General features: G+C 38.7%; 1 pseudogene; it reads right to left on the minus strand.

The window, feature by feature from the left end:
• Positions 1-5,192: 5,192 nt before the first annotated feature.
• Positions 5,193-5,934, minus strand: LOC126004302 (telomere attrition and p53 response 1 protein-like; annotated as a pseudogene).
• Between the last annotated feature and the right edge of the window lie 337 nt (positions 5,935-6,271).

A 6,271-nucleotide genomic window follows, 5' to 3' on the forward strand; every position in this document is an offset into this window, starting at 1 on the left:
TAATGAGGGGATACCATGCATATATTTTATCTCATTCCAATACACAGTTATTGTCTCAAGTGATCAGTTCCAGTTATGATTGTCATAGTGGTCTCTTTTCTAACAATATCTGTACTGCTCCACTATTTGTGGCAAGCTTCCTATCTTGTACTAGTTCTCCTGGCCCTCCTCTGTATTGTTTCTTGATATTATTACCACAGTATTATTTATTTTCTTATATCCTTTAATGAGTAAGCTTATTCTATATCTATTTCTCCTTCTATGATTTATTTTACTCATCCTAATATTCTCCATATTTATCCATTATAAGTAAATTTCATGACTTCATTTTTCCTAACATCTGCATACTATTTCATTGTGTAGATGTATCATAGTTTCTTTAGCCACTCATCAGTCTCACACACTTGTTGTTTAAAGATTCTGGATATTATTAATAGTACTGCAATAAACATAGGAGTGCAGAGGACATTTTTGTATTGAGTTTTTGTGTTCCTAGTGTATATCCCAAGGAGTAGTATTACTCATATGGGAGCTCAATTTCCAATTTTCTAAAGAATAACCATATTGATTTTCAAAAAGGTTGGACACATTGGGATTCCCACCATCAGTGAATGAGTGTCCCTTTCTCCCCACATCCATGACAGCACTGGTTCTTTAAGTTCTTTTTGATGTGTGCCATCACATGATAAGATAATATCTCCTTGCTTTGATTTGCATCTCCCTGATGATTAGCAATGTGGAGCATTTTTTCATGTGCCTTCTGACAATCTGTATTTTATCTGAAAAAATGTCTGTTCATTTCTTCTCCCCATTTTTGAATAGGATTGATTTTTTTTCTTGCTGAGTTCTACCAGTGTCTGTATATCTTAGATATTAACTCCTTATCAGATGGCTATTGGATGAATAGTTTCTCCCATTCTGTACGTAATCTTTGTATCCTAGTCATCATTTCCTTTGAGGTACAGAAGCTTTTCAGTTTAATGTAGTCACATTTGTTTATCTTTGCTTTCTTGGTCAGTGATGAGTCTCAGTGTCATGGAGTGTTTTGCCTATATTGGCCTTAATGTACAAGGTCTAATATCAATGTCTTTAATCAATTTTGATTTGACTTTTGTGCACAGTGTTAGAGATCTGAGTTCACTTTTCTGCATGTAGTTGACCAGTTATTCCAACACCACTTGTTGAACATATTTTCCTTGGTCTACTTTGTATTTCTTGCTCCTTTATCAAAAATTAATTGAGTATATATTGTGAATCTGTCTCAAAATATTCAAGTATTCCATTCATCTTAGGGCCTATCTTTATTCCTATACCATGCTGTTTTAATGACTATTGCTTTACAGTGCAATTTAAATTTGGGGAAAGTGATGCCTCCCAACTTATTTTTCCTAAGGACTGCTTTAGCTATTCTTGGACATTTATTGTTCCATATGAATTTCAGAAGTGTTTGACCTACTTCTTTGAAAAAATGTCCTGGATATTCTTGTAGAGATTGCATTAAATCTGTACAATGCTTTGGTACATATTGACATTTTAATGATATTGATCCTCCCAATCCATAAGCATGGTATAGGTTTCATTTCCTTGTATCCTCTTTTTATTTATTTATTTATTTATTTTTGTTTTTTTTGGGCTACACCTGGTGATACTCAGGGGTTACTCCTGGCAATGCACTCAGAAATCACTCCTGGCTAGGGGGACAATATGGGACACTGGGGGATCAAACAATGGTCCGTCCTAGGTCAGCTGCATGCAAGGCAAATGCCCTATCACTGTGCCACCACCCCGGCCCCTCTTCATTTCTTAAAGCAGTGTATTGTAGTTTTCATTGTAAAGGACTTTCATCTCTTTAGTTCAATTGACTTCAGGTACTTGATTTTCTGTGCACAATTGTCAATGGTGGAATTATTTTTTTAATATTTCTTTTTTCTTTCATTATCTGTGTGTAGAAAATCATGGATTTTTGCATCTTTATTTTGTAGCCTACCACTTTACTATACAAGTCTATTCAATCTTTTTTGTAGAGTCTTTAGGATTTTCTAAACACAGTATCATTTGATCTGCAAATGAGAACTTGACTTCTTTTTTTCCTATCTGGATGTCCTTGATATATGTTTCTTCCCTTATTACTATGGCAAATTCTTCCAGTAATATATTGAATAGAAGTGGCAAGAGAGGGCAACCTTATCTTGTGCCAGATCTTAAAGGAAACGTTTTTAGTTTTTCCCCATTGAATACAATGCTTGCCATGGGCTTGTTGTAAATGACTTTGACTATATCTAGTGTAACTCCACCCTGGATTTAGGTGTAGCTACCTGAGACCCACTCATTTCTGGGAGAAATCTTGGGAACCAGATATTATGTGTGACCTTACCTGCAAGACCCCGCCCATTCCTGGGAAGGGTCTTGGAAAAGGTAGATAAGCCTTTGAGCCAGGGGATTAGGGGCTTCTGCCCTGCTGGGCTCTCTGGCTTTGGGGGCTTTGCCTCTTTTGGTCCTTGACCAGCATGGAGGTCAAAGGAGAATGGCTGAAAGGAGTTAAGATGCAGGGTAGCTAAGAATGGCTGAGTGCTTAAAAGGTTATGAATAAAGCTGATGCTTCCTGATGCCTGCCTGTGAGTGAGTTCAATACCTGTCGCTTTCCTGGACCCCAGACCTGCTGGTTGATGGGGAATGAAGCCACGTGGCTGGGGCCTAAGGACAAAGTCCTCCATCCTTCACCATCCACTTCCATCCAGCCCCATCATTAATTATTTAATTCAACAATCTAGGATATTTCCTTCAATTTTGATTTTGTTAAGAGTTTTTATCATTAATAGATGCTGAATCTTGTCCAATACTTTCTCTTAATCCTTGATATGATCATGATTTTTATTTTTCTTTTACTGATGTGGTGTACTATATTGATGGACTCGCATATGTTAAATCATCTTAATATCCCTGGGATGAATCCTACTTGGTCATGGCATATAACCTTGATGAGCTGTTGAATTATATTTTCTAGCACTTTGTTGAGGATCTTTTTATCTGTTCATCAAGGATGTCAGTCAAAAATTTTCTTTTCTTTTTTGTGGTGTCTCTGCTTTTGGTATCAAGGTAGCGGCAGCTTCATAAAAACTCTCTGGAAGTGTCTGTTTCTTCAGTTTCTGGAAGAGCCTGAAAAGGATCAGCAGTTTGTCCTCTTTAAAGGTTTGAAAGAATTCACTAGTGAATCCATCTGGGCTTGGGCATTTGCTTTTAGGAAGGAAGTCTTTTTTGCTATTTCAATTTCCTCAGACATGATAGATCTTTTCAGGTATTCCAGATCATTCTGTTTCTACCTTGGGAGGTTATAGAGTCTAAGAATTTATCCATTTCTTCCAAGTTCTCTTGTTTTGTGGCATAAAAATTCTGAGAGTAATCTCTGATTATCCTTTGCATTTCTGCAGTATCTGTAGTAATGTTACCCTTTTATTTCTGATTCTTTTATTAAGTTTCTCCCTCTCTGGCCCGGAGTGATAGCACAGCAGCGTTTGCCTTGCAAGCAGCCGATCCAGGACCAAAGGTGGTTGGTTCGAATCCCGGTGTCCCATATGGTCCCCCCGTGTCTGTTCAGGAGCTATTTTCTGAGCAAGCAGCAGGAGTAACCCCTGAGCAATGCCGGGTGTGGCCCAAAAACAAAAAAAAAAAAAAAAAAGTTTCTCTCTCTCTTTGTGAGTCTTGCTAATTGGTTTATCAATTTTGTTTATTTTTTCTATGCAACCAACTTTTGGCTATCATTGATCTTTATGACTGTTCTTGTGGGTGTCCAATTCCATATAATTTCTGCTCTTTCCATCTGCCCTTGTTGTACCTTGGTTTTTATTTGTTGATAATTTTCCAATTTCTTAGCTGTGCTATAAAGGTTATTTATTGTCAGTCTTTTTCCCCAATGAATGCTTGCAAAGTTGTAAATTCTGATAATTCATGCCTACATTTTCATTTGTTTTCAGGAATCTTTTGATCGCTTTTCTTGATTTCTGTACCCACTGGTTTGCTTTGTAATGAGCTGTTATATTTCCAAGATTTTAAGGTTATTTATTTGTATTCTTCTTGTAGTTTACTTCTATTTTCAGTGCATCATAGGTGAGAGTAGTTATGATACAGTTTTCATCCTCTTGATTTATGGAAGTATATTTTATGGCCCACCATGTGGTCTCACTTGGAGAATATCCCATGTCCATTGGAGAACAAAGTGTACAGTTTTCTGGAGATATAAAGAGACTTATATATACATACATATTCACACATTCAGTCACTCATCTAATTCTTCCTCAAAGCCATTATGTACATGGTTTTTTTTATTTTATACTCATTAAGTATTATCTTGGTTCACCTATCAAGGGATGCCAGGGTGTTGTTAAAGCTTCCACTATTATTTGTTTCTATTGATGTCTTTCTTCAAATCTATCAGCAATTGTTTTTAGTATTTTGTTGGACCCTCATTTGGTTCTTATATGTTTAGGAGCATGATTACTTATGGTGTAAATATCCCTTGATTATTAAGAAAAATCCATTTTTGTCTTTTAATAACTTTGTTAAGCTTAAAATCTGTGTCATCTGATATTAGTTTTGTCAGGTCGTTTGCTTGAATGATTGTCCTCCAGTCTTTGAGTTAATTTGTTCTGAGTATTCAGATGGAGTTCTTGAAAGGCAGCAACACATTGGATTACATTTTTTTATATATTTTGCTACTCTTTGTCTTTTAACAGGAGCATTTCGTCCATTGACATTAAGAGATGATTGTCATGGAATCAAATGCCATCTTTTACTAGAAGTTTGGTGTGTTTGTTGGGTTGCCTTGCATTAAAGTAGACAGATCCTTAGTTCTTCCTTTAAAATTAGGTTTATTGTTTTCTTGTTTTTGTTTTTGTTTTTCAGGTCACACTCAGTTACGCTCAGGGGTTACTCCTGGCTATGTGCTCAGAAATTACTTCTGGCTTGGGGGACCATATGGGATGTGGGGGGGATTGAACTGTGGTCCATACTAGACTAGTGCAGGCAAGACAGATGCCTTACCTCTTGTGCCACCACTTGACTTCTTTTTTTTTTCCTATATATTTTTTAATTTTATAATGCTAAAGCAATCACTTGTCTGAGACAGTGAACTCGGGGGAGATGGCCTCATGTTTCCTTTGCAGTAAGAACAGTCTAGGTTGAGTATCAAGTGGCTTTCAAGCAGCAAGGTGGGTGTGAAAACTGTCATTTTTTAGAGCATTTTGGTTGCATTTATGGATTGGTGAGTCTGTAATGACATTGCCACACTGAACTAAGGTATGCTTTTTATTTCCACCATTGTCCAAGTGGAGTGCCATTTCTTCTGATATGAAAGTGTTCAAATAGACATCGTGGAGTCTGTTTCTCTTTTGACTAGCATTTGATCCACTGCTTGCGTGGATAGGAGAGCCTGGGGTACTCAAATACAAGTTTATACTAGCCATTGCATCACTAAGACTATGCAAAGCTATGGCTTCCCAGAAGGGTTGCAAATCAGTCTCTACAGATGAGCTAGTTTCTGTTAAAGCAGCTCTGTTAGGGGACACTACAGTCAGTCTTGGGGAGCTCTAGAGTTTCATGGTGAAAGAACTTTTCCACACAGGAAGCTGATGAAATCTTCTCTGTGAATAGTTCTGCGCTTTTTTACCCACACCAACATATCCTTATTGCACAAATCTGAATTGCAATATCAAAGCTTCGCTGATGGGTATTCACACTTTCTTTGTAGAGATTGGTGACCACGGTGGCTGCGTTTTGGAAAGGAACCCAGAGAGAAAGTCCAGGTTGATGACACATTCGGTCTTTGTAGAGCAATTGGACAACAGCGGTGGCTGAGTTCTGGAAGAGGTGCCAGAGCTTCTGCTGCTTGTGCTCGGGCAGGCATTGGCACTCCCACTTGAGAACCAGTGGTCTGGCCATGCTCCTGGATCACCACCAACGCCTTGCCACCCTCCTCTCACCGCAGCTCCTCCATGGCCTGGACCCCTTGTCCACACCATCAAGGCCTCCTCAAGACCCTCGTGGGGAAGTAGGTGGAGGAGGCCTCAGGTCCCCGGGACAGCAATGGCGACACCTCCTGCTGAAACCAGGCTCACCTCTCCCTGGCCTGAGTCTCACTCAGCACTCAGCACCACCTGCCCACCATGGCACCGCTCCACGACCTGGCTGCCGCCTGCCAAGCCCAGTCTGAACACTCTTTTTTGAGTTTCTTATGTTCTGATATTCTGATGTCCTTCGCAGATAGGTTACATAAAGA

This window comes from Suncus etruscus, chromosome 3 (genome assembly GCF_024139225.1).
Source record: "Suncus etruscus isolate mSunEtr1 chromosome 3, mSunEtr1.pri.cur, whole genome shotgun sequence".
Classification (NCBI taxonomy): domain Eukaryota; kingdom Metazoa; phylum Chordata; class Mammalia; order Eulipotyphla; family Soricidae; genus Suncus; species Suncus etruscus.